General features: G+C 38.6%; 1 protein-coding gene and 1 non-coding gene across 18 annotated transcripts in view; both read left to right on the top strand.

The window, feature by feature from the left end:
- The window catches only part of PTPRT (protein tyrosine phosphatase receptor type T), a 1018757-nt gene that overhangs the window by 800837 nt on the left and 191173 nt on the right, over positions 1–26747 (top strand). The window lies entirely within an intron of this gene.
- On the top strand, positions 13498–13660 carry LOC139078322 (U1 spliceosomal RNA). The gene has a single exon (XR_011531259.1). It is a non-coding gene; the product is annotated as a U1 spliceosomal RNA (small nuclear RNA).

Raw genomic sequence — 26747 nt, 5'->3', positions numbered from 1 at the left:
ATCAGCCTGTGTAGGCTCTGGATGGCCAAGATAGAGAGTTTGGTTTAGACTGTCAGTGGCAGCCATTACCTTGAGAAACCTGGATTGAGGAACTAATTAACATTTAAAATATCCACATAGCCATTTAAATTCCACATTGGTATTTCAGCTCTGCATTTATTACTGATTCAAGCAATACTCCTCACAGAGAGTACAAAACTATAAAGAGAAGCTACCAGACTGCCTTCCACCTGTCCATCTGGTCTTCCCTCTGCATGAAACACTCTAAAGTATCGAGAAAGAAGACATAAAGATGGGCAGAAGCTTCAAGGGCCCCATCTTGTTCTTGTTCTCTGCTTTCCATACTGGCCAGTTTATTTGTTCAGCACAACTCTGAGGATGTGTGGCTCCCTTGCTCTTGGCAACATATGACAAGGTGCTGTTGGGTTTCCATGCTGTGAAATGGAGTAGTAGCTGCATCAGTCCACCCTTTATCAGATTCCTACCAAGATTCTCATAAAAACCCAGCAAGAAACCAAGTCTATAGAACCCCAGAAACTGGCAAATGGACCCCAGGAGGAATTTCCCCAAACTAAGTATGACTGGCCCCACGCAGAACAGCAAGTGAAGCAGAAGGATTCTTGAAGGTTTTGCTCCCCGAACATCACACAATTGACCCCATCCTCAAGACAAAAGGTTTGTCCATTGAGAAAAAAGTCACCCTACCCTGAAGCTGCCTCATCTAGGAAGCTGTTTCTACCATGGATTCCAAGACGAATAAAGCCATTTAATTACTTATGCCCTCGATTCTACACCATGTGTACTCCCATTTTGGAACTAAGATTTGCAGTAATGAAATACAAGCAAGAATGGAATTGGATGAGTGTTTATGCCAGGTGTCTTGAGGGTGTAGTCAGCCTCACAGGAACAGAAAGGAAAAGCTGTGGGAACTGGACGCTCAGAATGTTGTATTTTTCTGGCAAGAGAAAAACTATGCACTACTTCAAATTGCTGCATTTAGTATTAAGTTTTACTGAAAGGAGTTGGTTGAAAGGGTCATGGGAGCAGAAGAGCCATTCTCAGGCTGACAAATCTCTGCCTAGCCCCTCTCAGATTTCTCCATATCATAAAGGGCAGCAGACAATGCAGTTAAGCCTGGAGTATTTTTGAGGAGAAAATGTTATAACCCACAAATTCCTTATCAGCCAAGTTGTTCTTCTTGTGCAAATACATCAGAAAGACATTCTCAGCATCCAGGGGCTCCCAGATGCCCTGCCTCTAATAAATCATTCAAAGAGCAATTGACTGAACAATGAATCAAAATAAAGAAATGAAGAGAAGAGAAATATGGAATAAAAAGATGTGCAGTGACCATGGAAACTAATTAAACATAAATTAATGCTGAATAATTGCTCTAAATATGTTATAAAAAAGAAAGTTAGTATAAAAACAATACTTAAAGAGAAGATATGTAATGTCAAAGATTAACAATTGTGATCTGGATCTACAATTCACCATTATGTCAACAAAAACTGAAAAAGAGAGGACTGATGAGTGTAAATTAAAATCTGCTAATTTTCTCACTTTGGACAGGATGGAATACATAACTACTATTTTATTTTTGATACTGAGAATTTTTTTTTAAATGTAGTTTTTTGAACCTAAAGGCAGCCTTGCAGTCTATCATTTAAAAGCCAGAAAAGGGCCAGCCCTGTGGCCAGGTGGTTGGGTTCACATGCTCTGCTTCAGGGGCCCAGGATTTCACCAGTTCGGATCCTGGGTGTAGACCTAGCACCACTCATCAAGCCATGTTGAGGCGGTGTCCTACATAACACAACCAGAAGGAACTAGAAGTAGGATATACAACTATGTACTGGGGGGCTTTGGGGAGAAGAAGGAGGGGGTAAAAAAGAAGATTGGCAGCAGATGTTAGCTCAGGTGCCAGTCTTTAAGATAGAAAATCCAGGAAACAACAATCTACAAGAAAATAGGGAGAAACAAAGGAAACTATAAGTAAACATGAAAATCTGCAACTATAAAGCAAGCCAGAAGACAAAAGCACTAGATTTGATTTTTTTTTAAGTAGTGCTTTTTCTCCCCTTGTAAAAGGAAGGGAAAATATCTTGGGTCAAGTAAAAACCAGAATTCAGCAAATCTATGTCACTAGAAGATTAAAAACAAAAGATGGGGCAAAGTTATATTAACCTAAAATAAAGGAAAGCAAAGATGGCCATTTGTTGCAGGATGGTTGTGGGCCAGGTTGAATAATTTACTATCAATCAATTTCATTGCTCCCTACCTGCAAGTTTCAGTTAGGACAGGGTAAGAGAATTTTAGGGTCCAGAAACCTTTGTTCTATGGATATTAAGGATGATTTTTCAGCTTAGCAGAGTAGCTAAATATTCAGCCTTTACTAGCTACACAAAAAACCCTGGTAATTCTGTGACTTTAAGTAAGCTATTAAAAGAGTTAGATATGATTGATTGATTGATTTATTAAGTGAACATCTAGGAAGCACAAACTATATGTCAAAAAAAGGCACTTCTTCTAAGTGTTTGGAATAAAGCAGTAAGCCAAACAGACAAAAAAATCCCTGCTCTCATGGTGTTTACATTCTAGTAGGGGAGAAACCAAAAGTAAACAAATAAACAAATGAAATAATATGTCAAATAATTAATCATTAGACTTAGGAATGTGGAGGTCACTCATTAAATGTTGACTCTCATTAGGAGGAGGATAAAGACATTTTGTAAACTCAACAGTGATTTGTATAAATGTGAAGTATTTTAATCCAGCTCTATAAACGCTATGGAGAGTCCAAGTATGATGCGCATTATGAGGCATGGTCTTTCGAGTCCTTACAGGCATATTCATGAAGTGCAAGTTGTTCACAGGCACTTGTATTGGGAATTTGATCAGATTAGTAGTATTACATTTGCCCATTGATGCTTTCTGAGAGACAACGACGGGCAGTCCCAGCTGTCAGAGCACTGTCCTCGGTTCTGAATTCTCAGGCCCGTCTTTCTTGTGGATCAGGGCATATTGTAACCATTTGTTTTGGATATAGCTATGTTATAGATCTATAATATTTTAGAATCGGGTGATTTTAACGTAGACCAGAAGCCAACAAAGCAATCTCTGATAAAGCGTTCTTGACAGAGCATTCTATAGCCTCAGCTTGACCACTGCAATTCTCTGGAGGAAAGAGTTGATTCCTTTGTACAATAGGTAAAATTATTAGAACTTTCTTCCTTCTATAAAGCCAAATTCTGTCTCCTTAACTCTCTGTTCTCTGGCATTTGTACTGACTTGAACAAATCAAGTCTTTCTTTCTCAAGTCAACCTTTCGGAGAAAATATTGCAGTACCAACTACCATCCCTAGCCATGCCAGCCATTTCTCATTGATATTTAACATGCAGTTACTTCTGTTTCTCATATGACATGATTTCTGTATCTCTTTCATCCTTCTTATTCTGTTCTTTCATAGATAGATTCCTTTTTCAAATGCCCTCCTTACAAAAAAAGGGGTGCCCAGAGGTTAGCATTGTGCTTCAGATATAGCTAAGCCATGCCTGCTACATTTTAACTATTCCTCCTCTCTTGACCATATTCTAAGACATTGTGTCTCAAACATTCCAAGATATTTTTCTCACTTCGGGGCCCTCATGCAAGCTGTTGTTTCACCCGAGTCTCTCTCTTCTTTGTTCTTTGCAGAACTAGTACCTTCTGATTTTTCAGGCCTCACCTTCATGTCACATCCTCTGGGAACTTCCCAACTATATTATCTAAGAGCCATCCACACCAGTATTCACTTACATGCTAACCTGTTCTTTTTCTTTATAACACTGGATTTATTTTTAATTGCACTTGTTTTTGTGTAGTGCATGCCTCTCTTGTTAGACTGAGAGCCACAGGAGGTGGGGACTCTGTTTTGTTTGCTGCTGTATCCTCCACACTGAGTACAATATTTAACACATGGTAGATACTCAATGATCATTTGATGAATGAATGAGGGCTGAACTGTTTCTTGTTATCTGTGAGTCTCAGTTTCCTCACTTATAAAATTGAAATAGTAATGCATGCTTTACACAATCATTTGGAGGATTAAATGAGAAAAGATCTTGAATACTGAAAGACATCAAATAAGTACAGTCTGAATTTCCACTCAGTGTAGCATGAGAGATGTGGTTCTGAGCTATTTTCACCATAGACAGATGAGCCCTAAAGGACCTTCCTTCCATCACAGCAGACTCTTCCCCAGCTGTCTCATTTCCCAAGCTCCAGGCTCCTGGGCAGCCTTGATTTCCTCCAAATCCTCCAAATGATACCCAGAGTAGCTGTCTCAGTTGTAAACAGTGGGCGGGTGGAGTTTTGCATTGTGTCTTTCCCACTCTTCCCAGAATGAGGTCTGCTGAATCTACTGTTCTCTGCATCCCCACCACCATTAGCCATGATTGTGAAGTTGAAAGGACCATAATTAACGGTTGGATGCAAAACAAGTGTGGCGAATTCATGCAAATATCCATCAGAAGCCACCTTTTGTTGGTAATGCTGTTGTGCATGTTCTATTTATGCCCAGAGAAAACTCTTTCCTTGCCATATCCTTTTTCATCATGTAGGGGCACATTTAACCTGGAAGTAGCCTCTGCCAAATGATGAGCTAAATAAAAGAAGTGGGAAGTAGAAGGGTGATTGTTCTCTTTCTCTCACTTCCTCTTCCAGCTCCTGAACTCAATTGCCTCTTGAGAGCAGTTCGAAGCCAGATGCTATTTCGAATAGGTCCTCATGTTTGCAGTGTAATCATACTATAATAGTTGGGATGATCTAGGTAGAGCTGGGTTAGGAAAAATTCTTTATATCTAAACGAATTGGATGAAACTAAGCTTAGTTGTGTCCAAGCACTGTTAAAAGAACGTTTGCACATGAATGTGTTTTCTGTGGCATGGTGGGATGGAAAGAACTGAGAGTTGCACGTCAAGACAGACTTGGCTTGAATTTGGCTGTTCTCAGCTATGTGAACTTGAGCGAGTTACTTAACATCTCAAGATGTAAAATGTGATTAATGATTTACCTCCCCAAAATTCGGGGAGAGTAAATGAGACAATGTATATAAGGCATCTGTCACAGTTGTTGTAAAATTTGTTCTTTTCCCTTTTGCTATTTTCCTGGAACCCTTCTCCTGAGGGAGGGGAGGATTGGTGCATCCTTACCTGGTGTATCCCACTTTGTCCAGTAGACTCCACATGGAAGCACATAACTTCCCAACTCTGAAGGACCTTAGGAACCATGTCTATGTGGCAGCTGTTGATTGCCTTGGCTCACCCATGATTCAATTGCTTTATAATCCCACCCCAACCTGTATTTTTCTAAATTTAATTTTTCGTATATTGTTCCAAGCCCGACATCTGTTCCTGTTAAATCTTTTGACATAATTGACTTTATCTTTTGGGAATGATCTTGCCCCTCTCATTCCCTAATTCTCTTTTTACTTTAGTGACTATTCACATGTCACATGAGAAAAGCTCAAGTGACCCATAGAATGAGAAGATGTGGGAGACTCGAGCTGAAATGGTTTAGAGTTAAGACTCCATAGGAGATCTCATGGCTTTGGTCTTAGATATTCCATCAGGGAGTTTATAAGAAAACTCCTATGTTGGTTAGGATGAACTAATTTATGCTGTGGTAACAACCAACCAGGAAATTTTAGTGTATTTCCAGAAAAAAAGATATTATTTTTCACTCCTTCTACATATCCAAAATGGGTCCGCAGAAGGGCTCTGCTTGTCATAGTCATTCAGGCTGATGAAAAGTCCATCTTGACACATGCTTCCGTAATCACCAAGGCAGAGAAACAGAAATGTGGCAAATAGGGCACTGGTTCTAAAAAGTTTTCACACAAAATGATACACAACACTTTCACATTCCGTTGGCTTAGACTAGTCATGTGGCCATGCTTAAATTAAAAAAGAATTAGGCAGTGCATTTCTATAGCCAAGAAGTGGAAGCAAACCAAGTGCCCATCAACTGATGATCAGATGAAGAAGCTGTGGCATATATACACAATGAAGTACTACTCACCCGTAAAAGAGACAAAATTGTCCCATTCACAACAACATGGATGGACCTGGAGAGTATTATGTCAAGTGAAATAAGCCCGACTGAGAAAGAGAAACACTATATTATTTCACTCATATGTCGACGATAAACTAACACATGAACAAAGAGAAGAATTTAGTGGTTACCAGAGGGGAAGGGGATTGGGGTCAGAACAAGGGGTGAAGAGGCACATTTATATGGTGACTGACAAAGAATAATGTGCAACTGAAATATCACAATGTTATAAACTATTATGACCTCAATAAAAAATAAATAAATAGGGACCGGCCTGGTGGCACAGTGGTTAAGTTTGCACGTTACGCTTTGTTGGCCCAGGGTTCACCGGTTCAGATCCCGGGCGGGACATGGCACCACTTGGCACGCCATGCTGTGGTAGGTGTCCCACATAAAAAGTAGAGGAAGATGGGCATGGACGTTAGCTCAGGGCCAGTCTTCCTCAGCAAAAAGAGGAAGATTGGCAGTAGTTAGCTCAGGGCTAATCTTCCTCAACAAATAAATAAATAAACAAATAAAATAAGTAAGTAAATAAATAAATGTCTTACAATTAGGCTAAATTAAAAAAAGAAAAGAATTAGGCAGTGCATTCCAACTACATTTCTAGAAGCAGAACTGGGATATTTGAGAACATCCGTAATGACCAACCCACTTCTCCATTATGCCTTAATCTTTTCCTTCAAATTCTCATAATACCCAGACTCACTCTTGAAGCATCTATGCAGTTCTTATTACAGATCCTGAGAACTTTATATTATTGAGCACCTGCTGCATCTCAGACACGAAGCGAGGTGTTTTCACCCATACTACTTCCTGATTGGACTCCCAGACAAAATGGCACCATTTAAATCAGTGGATCGATGGACTGCCAGAAGCACCCTGGAATCTCATAGCATCTCAGTTACTTCATACTGAAAGAGGGATTTTAGCAGCAGACTTTTATCTTTACTCTGTGGAGATACGGTAAAGAAATGTCTAATACTCCCTGTGACACTGTTCCTCCTTGAAAGGCAGTGGTTCTTCCAAGTCTACCATGAAGTTTGGTTGAGAGATCTCGGAAAACCTTTGATCTCTCCCACTCATCCATGGCTGAGCCAAGGTAACAGAAAACTGTGAACCGAAGCCCTCCGCATGTCCTTTTTCTGATTTGTTGCCATGGTCCTATGTTAGGAACATATTTCTGGCTTTTATTCACTCTGTAGCAGCCTTGTAGAAGCGGAGAGGGAGACTGAGAAATAGACATTTGGATCCAGGGCTATCATCACAAACTTTCTGTAACCACTTTGGAGACCCTTGGCCTGGTAAATGCCCCCACCCTGTTCTCATCTGTCACCAGAGCCTAGATTCCATGCCCTGTCTACCTGCCTTAGCCTCCTTCCCAGTCCTCAGTGGATTCTGTCTCCTGGGATCACCCAGCCCCTTGAGCATCTCTATCTCCAGGCCTCCATTCCACCATTTGAGACTTATCACCTGCTCTTGAAAGCTCTGAACTTCTGTTGAAGCCCTGATGGGTCTCAAACTTCTCTTCCCAGGTGAGAGAAATTCCCCGAGTGTCACCTTGTACAAATATCAAGATGAGTTCTCCCAGGTTGCTAATTTATTTTTTCACTCACTTACAGTTTCTACAGACTTTATTATCATGGTATGAGACCTAAGGGACCACGAACATTTTCCTTCCAATGCAAATATACTTTAAACTCATTTGGAGAAGGAAATGAAGGTTACCCAAATGTTGACAGCTGATAATCTTCTCAGCCTGGGCCTTGAGGCATCAATGCTCCAGACCCAAGTCCCAAAGAAGCTCATGGAAATAGAGCCTAAGTTTCCATATAGCAGGGTTTCTGCCTCCATCAAGCCCCCTCCAAACTGAGGGCCTCCATGAAGTTCTGCCCAATTGGCCCCCAAATGGTGAAAAAGTGGGGAAACTTCTGAATTTGGAAATTGGATCCATGGGTTTAAAAACTGGCTCTGCTGTTTTTCAACTACGTGAACTGAATGTTGGCCTTTTATGCTTCAGCTTTCCCATGTGTCGAATGGGGATGAGATGTGCCTTCCCAAGCTCACTGAGTTCTTTGTGAGGAGTAAACAATAGCTGTGATAACTCTTTGCACATTCCTAAGCATCTTTCAAATGAAGATGTTGCTAACACAAACATTTGTGTGTGGCAAATACAGCATGTTTGTTTATACATACATACACATAAATGTTTTAGCATATGTATATATGTACATTTATGTACACATATATATGAATACATATTAATACATATTACACCTTCAGTTAAAATAAAATTTTTAGTTAGCTCAAGAATCTTTGTGGAAGAAAGATTGTTATTGCTCCAGCGACCTAGTATAGATGATTAATGAACTAGAACCTTACGTATACTTGTTGAGCTTCCTAAAAGCCATGGCAAAAATAGACATATGGCAGGTTTGCTTATCTTCTTTTACTGGATAGAAGGAAGCATACATACATATTTTTTATGAGAGATACTAGAAGGGGAGTTTATCATATATATCCTTACATAAGGGATCCTGAGGAGACACCAGTCAATATCATAATATCATTTTTGCTCAAACCCTCCATTAGTCCCTTTTCCATCAATGTTGTGATACAATATTAACCTGGGATTTAATGAAGCCATTTACATTCAAGGATTCTGTCTGTTTATTGTGCTTTATAATGGCGTTAATGCTATTAATTAACGCCACTAAATAAGATTAATGGGTCTCAAAGTTTCTTTCCCCTCAGCATTTTTTATGAATATGCCTAGTATGATGTCTTTCCTGTTGCATACATTGGCACTGACCATCTATTTGATGTTGGGCAAGTGATTTAAACTCTCTGAGTCTCATCATTTGGAAAATTTTGATACCCATAGTATCAAATTTATAAAAATGTTTGTAAATACAAAATGAGAAGATGTATGAAAAAATGCTTATCATGGTGCTTGATGGGCAATAAACACTCAATTAATATTGGCTATCATTCTTAGAATATCACAATTGGTATATATGAGGCAGAATGTGGAGGTACTCTAAAGAAAGAACAAGCAAAATCTGTGGGTGCACAGACATTTTTAACCCATCAATCAAATTTGAATAGACTGTGAACAGGGTGTGGGAGGAGGGGATTCAAGAAGGAGAAACAAAATTAGCCAAGTCCAGGGTATGCAGAGACCAGGCGACATACTGGATTCATCGAGGAAAGAGAGTGAGATTTCAAAGGAAGATTGGGAATGTTGTACTTATAGAGAGACAAGTGGAGAAGTGAGACTGTTCTTCTGCAGACTCTTCCTGGAGGCTGAAATTTGGTCAAGTTCCATCTTTTACATCATGGCCCCCAACTTTGCATACTCATAAACTCAGTTTATCTGGATACAGAGTTGAGAGGAGATTCAAATAAATCAGACCTACAAGAGACTGATGGAAATAATAGGCAATGATTATTTTAAATCATTCCTTCACTGCAAAAACATCCCTAAGACTTTCCTATCTCAGAAGTCTGGATTGTCCAAGACCCTCACCTTCTACATCCAATTGTCACCAAGTCCTACTGGTCACACACTCTAAAATTCTCTCCAATCCATGTGCTTTTCCCATCTCCAGAGCCATCATACTAACCTGGAATACCATCATCTCTTGCCTGGGAAACTTTAGCAGCTTCCTAATTGGTCTTACCAAATCCACTCTTACTTGCCTCAAACTCATTCTCCAACCACAGCAAATGCAAATCAATACTATATGTATCTTCATTTAACAGTCGAACAAGCCAAGACTCAGAGAGACCATGATGCTGAAGAGACTGAGCTGGGTTTGAACCTGTGCACATAAAAATTCCATTGTGCAATCCTGTGCATTTAGTGCCATGCTTCATGCTGAGTCATAACCCCACAAAGTGGAATCTGGCTAGACTGAAACCAACAGGAGTACCTCAAAAGCCCCAAATCCCCCCCCCCCAACATCCATGTTTTTCTCTTTCTCCCACCAGACATGGCCAGCCTCAATCCCTCGCTCAATCTTGAAACACCTGCTGGCCCTGCCGTTAACATTAACAAATAATGAGGAGCTGTACTAATAACAATTATCATAAATTGGCCTTTGATTACATCTGTCACCTGAGACTTTCAAAGACTTTACAAACATCAATTAGTAATTGCAGCTCAAAGGATCGCTCACAGAGAGAGGGATCATTAAGGTCAGCTAAGAGCTGTGCAGGGAGGCATGAAGGACAGCACTGGCTTAAGCTGGTTTAGAACTGAGAGGCACCAGTCCCTAGTGGAAGGTCGAAGCCTCTCTCCATGAGGCTCAAAGGAACCACACTTCTGACATCCCAATTAGGGGATAATTTGTACAGCTGTTCCATCGCCTCAAAGTCCTGCTACTGAGGAATGGGAAGCATGAAATGTAGTTTTGGAAAGGAGCTTACAGATTATGCAGTTCCATTCTTTTGGCAGAAAAAGAAACTGAAGTCCAGAGTGGGGAAGTGATTTGCCCAAGGTCAGAGCCACAGCTTGAACCTAGTCTCTCACACCCTATCTGCATTTGTTTACTCTGCAAAATTGTGCCATCATGGGCCATGATCTCCTCTGTAAGAGCTATTGATGATGATGATGTTGATGATGATGATAAAAATCCAACAGTCACTACTAAGGGCTTGCTCTGAGTCAGTGGGGATGATACACAGATAAATAAGATACAGTTCCTGCCCTGAGGGAATGCACAAATCCAGCGGGATAGACAATTATGAAAACAAATTTGTACAATAAACTATATCAGGAATCACATTGGCAGAATACCCTGGGTACAATTGGAAGCCTGGAAGTGGAGGGGATGAGGAGGTGCTTAGGAAAAGTCTCATAGAAAAACTAATATTTGAGCTGAATATTGAAAGATAAGTGGGCTTTTTCCACGCAGACAATAAGGTGGAGGACAGGGCGCATCCTGCAAAGGGAGCACCTGGGAAGAGGCCCAAAGATTGGGAATTCCATGATACATTGGGGGAGATTTGGTGGGGTTGGTTCCAGGGTGTAGAGAGAAGACCAGAGACAGAGAGAGAGCAGTTAATGGGGGGCATTGCATGCCATGAAAAAAGCTTGGAATTTATTCTGTTGAACACAGGGAAAATGATCTTGTCAATAATCCCAATATCAATTTATTATAATTATAAAGACATGCATGTATACTTCTTTGTATCTTCCAGGCACTTGTACACTCAAAATTTTGTTCAACCCAGTGAGATGTGTACAGGGTATTGATACCTCATCTGTAGATGAGGACACTATGACTCAGAAACATTAAAGAATTTACCCAAGGTTACTGAACCAATGAGAAATGAAACTAGAATTCGAATGTCTAACTTCATTCATTTTTTATGGCACATATAATATGTGCCAGGCACTATGCTGTCAATGAAGAGGATAGGCAAGTCTCTTCCTTTCATGATCTTTCCATCTGATGGGGAGCATGGAAAGTGACAATTAGTAAATATACAAAGAAATAATTTCATATGGTGAGGGATGAGAACAGAAAAGAGTGATATGATAGAGGGTGACTGGAGAGTGTGGCAATTGAGTGGAACCATCAGGGGAGGCATTTTTGAGGAGGTGACAGATAACAGAACTCAAATGATGAGGTGGTCAAGATCTCAAGGCATTCCAGGCAGATGGAACAGCAATGCAAATGCCTTGGAGATGAAATAAATTCAGCACATTCAGGGATTATATCCAAGATCAAGATGGCTTGAGGGAGAAAGTGGTAAGAAGCTTCTCAGAAGAGATAACAGTGTTGGCTTATGCAGGGCAACTAGAGTCAAAGGGAGAGGTTGGGATTTTATCCTTAGTCCACTGGAAATTCATTGGAGAGTTTTAAATGGAAAGTAGTGGGATCTGACTCAGACAATTAAAAGATTATCTGGCTAACGGTGGGGGCAAGGGGGACGGACATTGATTATCAGGATCAAGAAAGGCTGTAGACAAAGTGGACAAGAAGCTGCAGGCTAGAGATGGGGACAGTTTACACCAAGGTGGTGACTGCTGAGGCCAAGAGAACATGATGTGTTCAGTATATGGAAAAATATTTATTGTTCTCTCCTTCTAAAAAATGTGTTAATATGGAAATGTTCAAACATGTACAAAAATAAAGAGGGTAATAGATTGATTTCTGTATCCCCATCACTCAGCTTGGCCAACAGTGATTAATCCACGGCCAATCTTTTTTCCTCTCTACCCCAAATCACTCCCTCTGCTTCGCCAAATATTTTTAACTCCTTATTTCAGGTTAATTTCAATATAACAGAAAAGCGTGAAGAATAGTATAAGGAGCTTTCATAAACTGTCCACCCCAATTCCTTAATTGCTCACAGATTACCATGGTTGCTTTATCATTCCATTCTCTCTCTCTGTCTCTCTGTTTCTATCTCCCCTTCCCCTTACCCCCTCTATCTGTCTATTTGTCTCTCGATCTACTATCAATTGATCAATCACCTCTTTACACTTAAACGTTCGAGGCGCATTTCCAATACAATGCAATTACAGGAAATTAATGTTGATGTAGTACTGTTAGCCCCAACTTTCCCAGTTGTCTCAGTTATGTCCTTTACATTAAATTTGTTAAAAATCTGATCCAGGGTCACATGTTACATTTAGTTGTCATGCCTCTTTAGATTCCTTGTATCTCAATCTTTCCTTGGCTTTCATGACCTTAATTCTTGAAAGTGACAGGCCGGTTATTTTGTAGAATGTCCCTCATGTTGGGTTTGTCTAAGGTTTGCTCACCATTAGATTCTGGTTATGCCTTTTTGGCAGGAATACTGCAAAAGCAATGTTGAGTTCTTAGTGCATCATATCAGGAGGCATATGATATCCACGTGTCTCATTACTGTGATGTCACTTAGATCACTTAGAGTGTTGTCCACCAAGGTTTTCTCCACCATAAAGTTACTATTTCTTTTTAATGTGTATGCGTTTTGTAAGGATATACTTCTAGACTATATAAACATCTTGTTCTTCATCAAACTTCATTTCTCAGTTTTAGCATTTGTTGACAATTCTTGTCTAAATCAATTAGTAAGGTATTTGCCAAATGATGATCTTCTAATCCACCATTCCTTCTGCAAGTGTTTGTGAGGATGAGCTCTCCTTTGTCCCCTGTTTTTAATGTATTCATTTATTTCTGTTAGTCATAACTTATAGACTCTTATTTTATTCAATAGGTAACAACCCATTGCCATCATTTATTTTTACACTCAAATGATCCCAGTCTTAGCTGGTAAGAGCCCCATCAAGTTGGTTCCAATGTCCTTTTTTCTTTTAATATTTTGCCAACCTTTAGTCATGTAAAAGCCATACACCTATCTTTTCATTTATATATGTATATACACACACACATTTTTCAAAGTAGCAGGATGGAGTTACCTGGCAGGGGAGACACCAGGATCACGAAGGTGTTTTTCCCAGGGCCAGGCTCATCCATTGCACTCCCATGTGCTGACCCCTGTGATTTCCCCAAATATGGGAAACTCAACTGCGTAATTCATGGGAGCGGGGGACTGAATTTGTGCTTTGCCCTGAAAGAAAAGGTGGATGGAATATATTTTATTTAACAGCTTGTTAGCTTGACCCATCAATTTGAACATTTAAATAAACAGTATGTGGCTTCCTTTTGTCCCTCTGCCCAGGCCCTGAAACTATAAGGAGGGAGCCTTCAGGGAAGTACCTAGGTCCTTCTGACAGGTCCCTATCAGTCCTTGAAAACTTTCTTTCTGGCACAACATTTTGTGCTTCCTCTACCCCAACCCCATAGTGAGAAATTATCATTGCTACTAGGCTCTCTCGCTGAACATCAACCCAAGCTGTGCAAATATCTATATAATTTCCTCTCTCTCTGTCTCTCTCTCTCTGCCCCCTTCCACCCCACCTCCATCCCTCCCGTTCTCTTTAAAACCACAAGTTTATAATGATACCCCTAATTCCAATCCAACGTCACAGGATTCATTCCAATCTTCACCCCCGTACTCATATTTTAACTTACTTCTCTTGATAGTGAGAAACTTGACTTTCATTATTCTCAATACGTTTACTTATTTGTTCAACCCTAGAATACCCAGAAGATATTTTCAGAATTACTAGCCTATATAACTTTGTAAAACAAACTTATTAATTAGGATTCAATACATACTTATAGTTCTTGCTATATTAAGTGTGAGGCTGTATAAAATATCGTGTTCAAAAGTTACTTGGTTTAGTTCTTTTCCTGTCCCTAGGGTATGGTTATATATTTATTGAAAATACAATTAGATTCATTTGTTTCTCTGGGTTTTGTTTCTAATTTTAGATTCACTTTCCCCATCCTTATTGGGTTTTTTGGGAGGGGATATGTAAAATATTATAGCATGGTTCCAAAAGTCTAAGCTGTACAAAAGAAGTGCATGGAGAAAAAGTACACATCATTTCTTTCACCCCATTCCCACCATCTCCTGAGGGAAACAAATGTTGTTAGTTTCCTGTAAATTTTTGGGGGAAAAATAAGAAATTCATGTATATTTTATTTCCTCTCCTTCTTATAGAAAAGGTAACATAATATGGATGCCTGGAAACCACTTTGTATTACTTCATGGAGGATTTCCACATTCTTTTTTACAGCTGCATGGTATTTTGTTATATAGCTATATCTTAGTTTATTCAATTACTCTCATACTCTCGTGTATGGACATATATGTTGTTTCCAATATTTTTCAATTGCAAATATTGCTGCAACAAAGGAGTGTGTGTGTGTTTGTGTGTATACACACACATATATATATTACTGTTGGAGGTATGTCTTCAGGGCACATTCCTAGAAGAGGAATTGTTGGATCAAAAAGGGGGCAAATGTGTAGTTTTGCTAGATATTTCTAAATTTCCTTCCTTAAGGGTTCAGTCAATTTGCATTTCCCCCAGAAGTGTATCAGACTGTTTCTCCATATCGTCGCCAACAGTTTGTGTGGTTTAACTTTAATGTTTGTCAAAGTTATACGTAAAAAATTTTATCTCAATATAGTTTTACTTTTCTTGTTATAAGTGAAGTTGACATCTTTTCATATATTTAGAAGACAATTTTACGTAATTTTTGAATTACCTTTTTATGTCTTTGCCCAATTTTCTATCAGATTTTTTTATCTTCTTTCTCCTCAATTTTTAAGAACTATTTATATATCAGGGATGTTAAGTCTTTACCTGTGCTATATGTTGCAATTTTCCCAGTTGGTTATTTATCTTTTTTTGGTGGGGGAGGCAGTGAGGAAGATTGGCCCTGAGCTAACATCCGTGTCAATCTTCCTGCATTTTGTATGTGGAATGCCACCACAGCATGGATTGATGAGCAGTGTATGGGTCCATGCCTGGGATCCAAATCCCTGAACCCTGGGCCACAGAAGCGGAGCACGTGAACACAACCACTACACCATGGGGCCGACCCCTGTTATTTATCTTTTGACTTTGCTTATGGTGTTTTTGCCACACCAAAAAAAATAAGAAATTCATATATATTTGTCAAACGCGTCAATTATTTTCTTTTTTATTGCATCCAGAGTTTGAGTCATAGTGAAAAAGCTTTTTCTTACACCAAGGTTATAAAGGAATTCACCCATGTTTGCTTCTCGTACTTGTATAGTTTCGTTGTTTTTTTACATTACAATTTCTGATGTTTGGTGTTTAATTTCGTACATAGTGTAAAGTATGGATCTAGTTTTATCTTTTCTTCCCAAATGCTGTTACTTATCCTAGCAACATTTATTAAGAAGTCCATCTTTGCCCCCATAATTTGACATGCCACTTTTCTCATATTTTAAAATTTCGTATGCTCCTGGGTCTTTCTCTGGATTTTGCATTCTCTTTCACTAGCCTGTTTACGCACTAGTACCACACTGTCAGAATTGCAGAGGCTTCATGCTTTAACACCTGGTAGGGCAAGTCCCCCCACCTGGGTTTTCTCTTTCAGTGATTTCCTGGTTCTTCTTCTGTGTTCATTTTTTCATATGAGCTTCGTGTCAACTTGTCCAACTCAGTAAAAAGCCTATTGGTAATTTTACTTGGATTGCATTAAATTTATGTATTAATTAGGGTGAAGTGACATCTTTAAGATGTTGAATTATCCTAGCTGAGAACAGAGGATATCTTTCTATTTGTTCAAGTCCACTTTTCTGCCTTTTAGGGGTGTTGTAAAGTTTTCTTCACATAGGTTTTAATCTTCTTGCTAAATTTATTACCAAAGATTTCATCTTTGTTGCCATTGTTAATGAGATTTGCTGTCATGATGTCCTCTGACTATTGGTTGCACGTTAATTTTATATGCTTTCAGCTTTTGTCATTGATTCTCTAAGGACTTTCAGATATACTGTTACATCATCTGCAAACAGAGATATTTTAAAGTCATTTTCAAATTTGCATGCTTCTAATTGATTTCTTTTATCCAATTTCACTGGCTAGTACTTCCAGTACAGTGTAAAGGAGATAGAAGACATCCCACTCTTGTTCTTGATCCTAGTGGGAATGCCTTTACTAGATCCCCATTAAGTAAGATGCTGGTTTTAGGACTAAGATATATAATTTTATCATATTATGAAAATATTCCTCAATACCTATTTTCTTGAGTATGTTCTCTTTTTAATCAGGAATTGGGTGTTGAATTGTGTCAAATTCTTTTTCTGCATTAATAGAGATAATAATATGATTTTCTCCTTTGATCTATTAATATGGTATCTTATTTGAATGGATTTCTTACCATCAAACCAACCTTCCATTTCTAGGTCACATTCCACTTGATCATGACATTTTATTTTTCTCAATGCAGTGTTGGATTCTGCTTGCTAACGTGTCATTTAATAGTTTTACACAAATTTGTAAAATTGGTCTATAATTTTCTCTTTTTTTCTTTTTTGTATTGTCTTTACCAAGTTTAGGTGTCAATGTCATGCTGGCTTCATAAAAAGAATAAGAAAGTTTTCCTTCATTTGCCATGCTTTAGAACAACTTATGTTAGGACTATTTTTGTCTTTAATGGCCTGGTAGAAATTCCCTGGGAAAATATCTGGACACGGTGGGTTTTTTATGGGGTATTTCCTTGTTATTTTCCTCTATTTCTTCTATGGGACTCAGTCTAGGTTTTTGTTTCTAATAGAGTCCATTTTTATAAGCTGTATTTTCCCAGGAAATTATCAGTTCCATTTAGCTTTTCAAACTATTTCCAGAGATCTGAAAAGTAGTCTCGTTTTTTTAAATTTTTTTTTCAATGGTTATTTTCCCCTTGTCATTTCTTATTTTGTAGTTGGTGCTCCTTCTCTTTTTCTCTTTTTTCTACCATTTTTCTCTTCTCTACTTCAATAATTTCTACTTTTGCCTTTATTATTCCCTTCTATGTACTTCTTGGCTCATTTTTTTTTGCTCCTCTTCTAGATTTTTGTGCTGGAAATATAGTTAATTTTCTTATGCCTTCATTTTACTGATATACTGTCATCTGCTCACTGCTTTAAACGTTTTCCATAGACTCTGATATGTACAGTTTTCGTTATATTATGTTTAAAACTATTTACATTTTTGTTTACAGCTTCCCCTTTCACCCAGGAGTTGGTCAAAAGAAATTATTTTGTAAATTTCCAGGTGGCGGGACCTGTTCAGTTTTTTAATATTGTTAATGATTTCTCATTTTATTACATTGTAACCATAGAAAATTCTTATATTTCTACTTTATGGAATATAGTGATGCTTTCTTAATTAGCTAACATGTGGTCAATTTTTGTGAATGTTTCCTAACCTCATAGAAGGTTTTTCTCTATTATCAGGCTGTAGGGTTTGATCCAATCCACAAGGTCTTTTATTTTATTTTATGTTAGCTCTTATATACCCTTGTCTATTTTTTTGCCACTTGATCTATTTTAAACTGACAGTAGTCTTCTATTATTCTTGCAACTCCTGTCGTTTCTACTTTATAAAGGTAATTATTGTGAGTTTTGGTTCATAGATATTCATACCCGTTATATTTCTTGGTAATTGTGGGTTTAAGCATTAAAACGTGTCCTTTGTTATGTTTCATGCTTTTCAAATTGCTTTCTACTCTGTCTGATATCAAGATCACTATTACTGCTTGCTTGCTTTCTTTTTTTCATTTGCCATTTATCGTTTCTCCCTTTCCTTTATTGTTGCCTTGTGAATTCCTTTGTTTTAGGTGTGACCTTTGTATACAGCAGGTAGCTGGGTCTTACTTTAGCAGACAATTTGAAATCTTTTTCATTTAATTAGGTGAGTTAAATCCATTCACATTTGTTGATATGCCTGATGTGTTTGGTCTCAACTTGATCATATATTCTTTAGGTCATAATTTGTTAATTTTGTAATACTTGCTGATGTGTTTTTCTTACTCTTTTATTTTAAAATTTCTTTTGATATTTAGAACGGTTTGTATTTTTGTTCTTGTAGTTACCTTTGTCCTTAGAATTTTCAACACCTTTAATCCTCTCTTTTCTTATTTAACCCTTTCCTATCTGGTTTGTCAGCAATTTTTTCCAGCATTATTGAGGTATAATTAACAAATAAAATTATATGCATTTAAGGTGTATAATGTGATGTTTTGATATACATATACATTGTGAAATGATTACCATAATTGAGCTAGTTAACATATCCACCACCTCACATAGTTACCACCGCGTGTGGTAAGATCACTTAAGATCTACTTTCTTAGCAAATTTCAAGCATAGGACACACTATTATACAGATCTCATTCATCCTGCATAGCTCTTAGACCAACATCTCCCCGTGTACCCCACCCTCTGGCCCCTGACAACCACCATTCTACTCTCTACTTTCATGAGTTCAACTTTTTTAGATTCCACGTGTAAGTGAGATCACGTAGTGTTTGTCTCTCTGTGTCTGATTTATTTCACTTAGCATAATGTCCTCCAGGTTCATCCACGTTGTTGCAAATGGCAGGCTCTCCTTCTTTTTTAAGACTCAGTAGTAGTCCATTGTCTGTATATCCCACATTTTCTTTTCCCTGCTCCTAGCGGCCCCAGACTATTCAGCAGGGCTAATCCACTCAGTGTTCTGGTTGGCATGAGAAAGAAATGGGCCTCTTGGGCAGCATCTTGCATAGCTGGGGAAGCCGGGCACTCACTATGCTCTCATTTTCCCCTGTGGGAGAAATCATGGGCTGAAAGGAACTCTCTTGGCACGGAGCTACGCCACCTTGGGTGACAGGTGACATGAGTAAAGTGAAATTGCTCCACTCACCCTCTTCAACACGTCTATTCTCAGACTTCCTGCTCCAATGGGGTGCTGGGACCTCTGCTGGACTTCTGAGCTCCCACAAAGGTACTATCATTCATGGGTAGTTGTCAAAATTATGTTTCATGGGAAGATGAGTGCTGAAAACTCTTATTCCACCATCTTTCAGACATCACTGGTTTGTCAGTTTTTGATGGTATCTGTTGACTTTTATCTATTGCCTGTACAATAATCCATGAAGTTATTCTACCCTCCCCTTTCCCTATTTCTTCTCTTTCTCATTTTGCTTCCATTATTTCTACATTATCAAAAAATATAACAATTAAATATTCTGCTTCCAACAATGTCTCTACCTTGTTTTAGTCTTAGATTTACAATTAAATATCTTAAATGCTTACCGTCAGTCCTTTTGCTGAAATTTCCTCATCTCTTTGTTGGATGAAGTTTACCCTCTGGTATATTCCTCAAGAAAGACTCATGAGTAAAGCATTCTCTGAGTTATTGAATATTGAAAGTTATTTTCTTCTAGCTTTGATATTTGAAAGACACTTGGATAGCTATAAAATCCTTGGTTTGTACTTTCTTTCTTTGGGTTTCTTGAAAATGCTACTCCATATTTCTTGACCTTATGTCTTGATTTGGAGACATCTCCTGACAGCCCAATTCTCTTGCCCTTGTGAACTATTGATATTTTTTCCTGGAGTCCTTGAGAATTTTTTTTTAATTAAATAGCTTTACTAGGATCTTGGAATTCATCTTTCCAGTCTTTGGGTCCTTTCAATATGTTGGCTCAGGCTTTTAATTCCAGAAATTTTCCTTGGATTATTGTTATAAATCCTAGCCTATCCAATTGTTTATTCTCTCTTCTCAGGGATTTTGAGTCTTTGTCTTCCCTTTAAGTCACTCTTTCACTGACCCTTGTTACCTTTTTCTTTATGTCATTTTCATTTTCTTGGTTGTTTTGCTCTTTCTTCAATGCCCCGTATTAAAATTTTCCTTTGGACAGCTTGTAATTTAATCTTCATTTCTGAAGTGCTTTTGTCTTTTTTTCTTTCTCACTTTCCTGAGTTCAATCAACTCTCTCTCCTCTTTTTTTTGGGGGGGGGTGATTTTTAAATACATTTCAGTTTTTAATCTTTTCATTTCCAATTCAAAGTTGTTTGAGGAAATTTAATTCAGTTTGGAATGTTGTGTTACAAGTTTCTTCTGGTTTGTAATTGACTTTTGAGGGGATGGATTTTTATCACTTGGAAATTTTATTTTCTGTTTTCTTCATGTAGTAGCTTTATTTGGCTCCTTCCATTTATTCATTTTGTAGATTTAAGGGGGTTTACAAGATTCCTAGTTCAAAAGCACACTGTTCTGATAGGGCAGTGAAGTACGTTTTTTTAATGGATGGCTGATTTTTTATATCATAGGGGACGGTGGTTGTATGTTCTCTGACTTGTTGCTGCTGTTGTTCATTTTTTATTTATAGGCTCTTAAAATTCCCCCTTTTGTCTCTTTTGCCTTTCATCATCCAATCTCCCAACAGCACTTCTCCCTTTTTTTTCACCTTATTTTCCCTCATAGGTGATACCTATTGAAGATTATCACCTTGAATTATGTATGCTTCCAAGTCCTTTCCACATACTCATTGCCTTAATCTACCAGTATTCTTTTTCAGATTTCTCACACACATAAACTTGGTCTTTATGGATATCATTTTAGATTAATCTTACACCCTCTGTTAGCTTACCTCTTTTCTCTTTCCTGTTGGTTTTCCATATGGCCCTGTCCACAAAGTCTTGTGTTGAGAGCCTTAGAAATATTTCATTCATCTATGGTGCTTGTTTTTCTACTAACAGGGACTGTGAAGTCTTAAGGGTTCTCTGTATTTCAATTATGCTGAGGTTGTGGATTTTGTATAGCTTTATTTTTTTCTTCTTGTTTTCCTCTGTTGTTTTTGAAGCCTATGTGGGGAGATTTGGTGTTAGATGGTTACCATTTCTTCAACTGCCGAGAGCCAGCAGGAATTGATTGGTTGAGGGAGATGATGGAACTAGAAGAATAAAGGATAAATCCTAGGAGTTTTTTTAATTAATTAATTTCTTTATTTATTTTCGGATGTACATCATAATATATTTCAGATTCTGTGTAGATTACATCGTGTTCACCATCTGAAAACTAAATATAGTCCATCCCTTCACATGTGAGCCTAATCACCCCTTTTGCCCTCCCCCCTCACCTCTTCCCCTATGGTAACCACCAATCCAATCTTCTGGGTTTTTGACTTAATCAATTGAGTAGATAATGGTGACACTTACTGAAATGGGGAAAACTGGTAGTGTATAGGGCCTGGAGTGGAAATGAAGGGAATAATAGAATTCTCTTTTGGAGGTTTGTAAATTTATTGTGAATATTTCAAGTAGATGGATGGATATATGAACCTGAATCTCAGGAATACCAGTGCTAAAAGTAGAAATTTGGGAGTCATAAGGACTCAATATTTAAGGCCTTGTGACTGAATGCAGTCTCTTAGTGAGAGAATTCGCATATAGATGAAAGAGGATATAAAACTAGGCCACTCCAATGTTTGGAGGTCAAGCAGATGATAAATGCCTAGCAAAAATTTAAAAATGGATAAGGAACAGATAGTTAGGTAAGAGAAAAACCTAGAGAGCAGAGTGACCCAAAAGGGAAGAGGAGAAAAAGAGTCAAGGAGGGAGTGATAGTTGCAAGTGATGTTGATGAGAGATTAAGGAAGACGGGGTTGGAGCAGTGACCACATGAAAGTTTTTGTTGACCTTGATGAGAGCAATCTGATTGAGGTGAGTTCCAGAGAGTCATGGAGGTGAGGAAATAGAGTCTGCATCTAGAGAGAGAAGACAAAAGATCTTCAGAGCTTGAGTCTAATTGTGAGTTTTCTGAATGGGCTTCCATATTTCTTGGGAGCGTCCTCCCTTAGAGTCTGGCTCAGGGCACTGGCTATTGCCTGACGCAGAGCCTAGTGCCTTCCAGGAAGATCTCATAAGGTTGGTGGTGGATACCTATCCAGTTGGAAGAGTATGCCACCAATAGCCAACTGTCCCACAGCCTGCGGCTCTGCTTTGCCTCTTCCTTTTGGTGACTGAGGGTCTGCAGATTGCGCATACATGCTTATTAGGGAGCTATAGCTCAAATGCTACTCTGGCCCTCTCCTGCCTTAAAAAGCATTCCTCACTCATTTTTTTCCAGAAGATTAGCCTGCCAGGTTACCTAGTTCTAATGGTTCTGGGCTGCTCAAAGTTTCCAGAGTCTGTCTGCCTCTGTTTTCCATCATTGGCCTTCTGATTGCTCAGGGTCCTGTTTCACATCAATTTCACATCAAATGTAGAATTTCTCTACATAAACTGCTTAGCCAGTTTTCCAAAATATAGCTGTGCTCCAATGTCATTGTGTGCCTGTGGACAAACCAAGAAAGCAGGGCATCTGACCTCAGTGGCAAAGACCTATTTGCCTATAGAAACCTCAGAAAAGAAGACCATTTGCTTAAAGGTCACTTTATGTTTTAGCCTGGCTTACTATTGTGTAACCATGCAAATTTTATTTAATTTTGTTTCATGAGGAAAAAAAATGAGCATTCTGGTATTCATCTCATAGCCTTGCTATAAGAATAAAAAAATATATTCAAAGTAGGTACCTTAAGATAATAGAACTTTTCTCTCTTTTTTTTTTTTTTAATTTTGGTGGTGATTCTTTCCGGAACTGACACATGCTAAGTGGATGAGCCACACTGAGGCCAAACAACAGCTTAGGGATCAGTGCAATGGAAGAAAATCAAGGGAAGATAGGATGCAGGAAGACCAGACTGAGGACCCAGGAGTTATCAGCACCAGAAGCCCAGACTGACCCCGAAACGTGGGGTGGGGTGGGGTGGTGGGAGCTCTCTGGGCTCAGGCAGAGCCGAAATATGCTTTCCAAAGGTGAGGGAGATTGGGACACGGTCTGTGCAGCCACTCTCCTGGTTCAAGCCACTACCATCTCTTGGCTAGACTATATCACCACACTCTTCCCGCCAACTAATTTCTCTTGCACCATAAGTTTATTCTCTATACAGCAGCCTCTACATTTTAAAAAATGTTAAGTCTGAAATTTTTATTCTTCCTGCTCATAGCTCTTCGTTGGCTTCCTATTGTTCTTAAAATATAGACCAAAACTCTACAGTCTAAAAGGTTCAACCAGACATATGTCTCTAGCTTCACCTCATATCATTCTCCGTGTACTTCATTATGTTGTAACCATACCAGACTTCTCTATGTCTTCGACTGCACCATACATTTTCCTACTTTCAGACCTTTGCGCATCTGTTCCTGAGTCTGAGACACCCTTCCTTGATACTTCATATATCTAACTCCTATTTATCTTCCAGGTCTCAGGTTAAATGGTCCTTGCTCAAGGCAGTAAAGCACCCTCCTTCCCACCCACATCCCGTGTCCTCTTCCTTACATGTATGTAGCGCCTAGCTCTTCTTCCTCATAGTGTTTACTCCAACTTGTAATCATACATTTACTTGTGAGAATAGTTATATAATATTTGTCACAAATATTAGAAAAATAATGTTTGCATGCTCCTTGAGGACAGGGACCACGTCTATTTTTCTCATTCTTGTAACACCAGTATCCAGCACAATGCCTGGCCCACGGTGATCGTTCAATAATGATCAATAATCAGTAATGATCATATCAATAAATATTTGTTGATTGGCTGACCAAATTAATAAAGAGATAAATGGAGGTCCCAGCCCAGTCTTAGAGGAAAATTAAGACACAAGTCAAAGCAACTGGGAAAACTATGGAAAGACTGGAGTCAGGGCTAAATCACATCATATTAAGTGGGGCAGCTCAGTCTTAGAGAAGACAAAGGCATGAGTTAGGGTAACTGGGAAAACTATTTGAAAACTGTGAGGTCAGGGCTAAATCCCCATCCTACTGAATAAGGGAGTCTAATGGGGCAGCAGAGTAAGAATTGTATGTGTTATCCAGGTACCTAGGGCTTTTTGATCAGGTTGGCAGTACAATTTAACCTAAGTCCTTATGGATAATAAACAGAAGCTACGGAAATACTTGATGCCTTGGACACCACACTGTAAGCCCTTCAATTAGAGAGATAGCCTATAATTTCAGTAAATAGTTGAAGGATGGATGGATGGTGGATGGATGGATGGATAAATGGATAGATGGCTGAATGAGTCAGACTTGGCCTAGTCTCAAATGGAGGTTATAAGAAGATAACGAAGTAGGCGTGAGGCATTCTGGGAAATAAAGTAGGTGATAGCTTACTGAAAAAAAGCTATTTGTTGTTGGGCTGAGGTGATGGGGAATGCTGTTAAGAAGACAGTGTACTGAGAAAGCAGGAGTACTGCCAGTAGCTGAAACCAGACTCAGCATTTGAGAACTTGAAGCAACCTTAGAATCTCCTGCCTACCCTACCAAAGTAGCCTTCTCCACCCCTTTCTCTGTCATTTGAGTCATGGGGAAATTGAACCACAGAGAGGTTCAGTGACTTGTTAATATTGCACAGCCAGTTAATATTACACAGCACTGGCAGAGCCTTGAGTAGAAGCATGTCTCAACAGAAGCACAACAGGACAGTATATTTGACCCAAGATGATGTATATCTGTGTGCAGATTTGCAAGTCTGGAGTGGCAAGTGGGATGTGAGTGAGGTTAAAATGATGGAGAAGTGACATTGTATTGTACTGTGGAGATAGAACAGAAAATGCAATAAATGTTTTTCCTTTTTCCAAAGCCGTATACAATCTTGGCACAAAGAAAGTATCCGTTTCCTGTTTACTGGACTGATTGGGGGACTTTGGGTATATGTGTACTGGCCAGACTTCCCATATGATAGGATGCAGAATTTCTATCATGTTCCTGACTTTCTTGCCAGCAGTTCAACCACCCAGAAGGTCAAGAAAGTGACTCAGGACTTTGTTATTCTGTACCTAATTCAAACCAACAAAGACAAATTGGTTATGGAATTAAAGGCATCAGGAACTTGGGCAAAAGTGGATATGTCAGTGTCATGTTTGTGAGGGTCAGGGAGAGTTAAGCATAGTCGGACATGCACTCTGGATTATAGAAAACAGATTTTAAGAGATGCGAGGTGGAGGAGGTGAGGTTAGGAAATGGCTCACAGTCATGCATGCAACTGTGGAAGGGAAGATGATTCTGAGGAGAATTAGAAAATTCTCACAAATGACCCAATGAGAAAGACAAGGCAATAAAATAAACATGTGGCTACCTGGGATTCCCTTTAATGGGACACATTTTAAAGAGAACGTTCCCGCAAAACGCAGGTTGGCATTCACCTTTATGGGGAGGAAGTGACAGAGAGGGAGCATGAAGGAAACTTCTGAGGTGCTGGTAATGTTGGTTGTTTTGATCTGAGTGCTGGTCATAGATGTGTGTTTACTTTGCGAAAAACTCAGCAAGCAGTATTTAAGATTAGTATACTTGTCTGCAGGTATGTTATACTTCAAATTAACTGTGTAATAATTTTTAAGGTTCAGTATATTTCCTTCAAGATTTATTTTTAAATGCTTAGTAACATGCAAATCTTTCTTGAAATATAGCACACTTCAAATTTCATATGATTACCTCAAATGAATACTTCATATATTTGAACCATGATGTGTTGTATTCTTTTAACATTCCTGCATTTTCCATTTTATAAAATAAAACAATTATTTATTCTAAAAAAACTTTCAGCATTAAAAAAAATAGTAAAGAATAAGAGACACTTGTTCCAAAGAAAAGTCATGTCAACCCAACCTTCTCTCTTCAAGAGAGTTCTTGGGCTGATAGGTTGGGAAAATGCAGTAGAAAGAGTATCAGTATCTGAAGTGAATTTGACCCTATTCTTAAGCTATTTTGGTGGAAAAATACAGCAGTAGGATCTGAGTGCATAAGCAATTGACGAGATGAGTGACTAGTTAGATAACCAACCAAAGATTCTAATGAACAGATGAATGCCAGTCTGGAAGACAGATTCTAGTAGGTGCCACAGAGCTCTACTATTGGCATTTTCCAGGTCATTACTTATATTAATGATCTGGATGAAGTTAGAGAAAAATTATGTCCAAAAGCTTGCAGATGGTGGAGAATATGATGATAGGCTGTAGTAATTGAATCCGTCAAAGAAGATGGAACTCAAAAGTGGTAAATGTGACTCTGTACACGCATTCCAGAAATGCAGTCACATTTATGTATGTAGAATCAAGCTTATGGCAGGTATTTTTTTGGTGGAGAAAGTTGATGGCACATCTGTTGTGATTAATGAAAAACTGTATGTTGGTTCTGTTAATAGAAGCCCAGTGTAAGTCAGGCAAATAGAAAATAGTGATAATCTAGGTAATCATATACTGACAGACAACAT

The sequence above is a fragment of the Equus przewalskii genome, chromosome 21 (assembly GCF_037783145.1).
Source record: "Equus przewalskii isolate Varuska chromosome 21, EquPr2, whole genome shotgun sequence".
NCBI lineage: Eukaryota > Metazoa > Chordata > Mammalia > Perissodactyla > Equidae > Equus > Equus przewalskii.
Note: the sequence above shows the minus strand (reverse complement) of the source record. Positions and strands in the feature narration are given on the sequence as shown.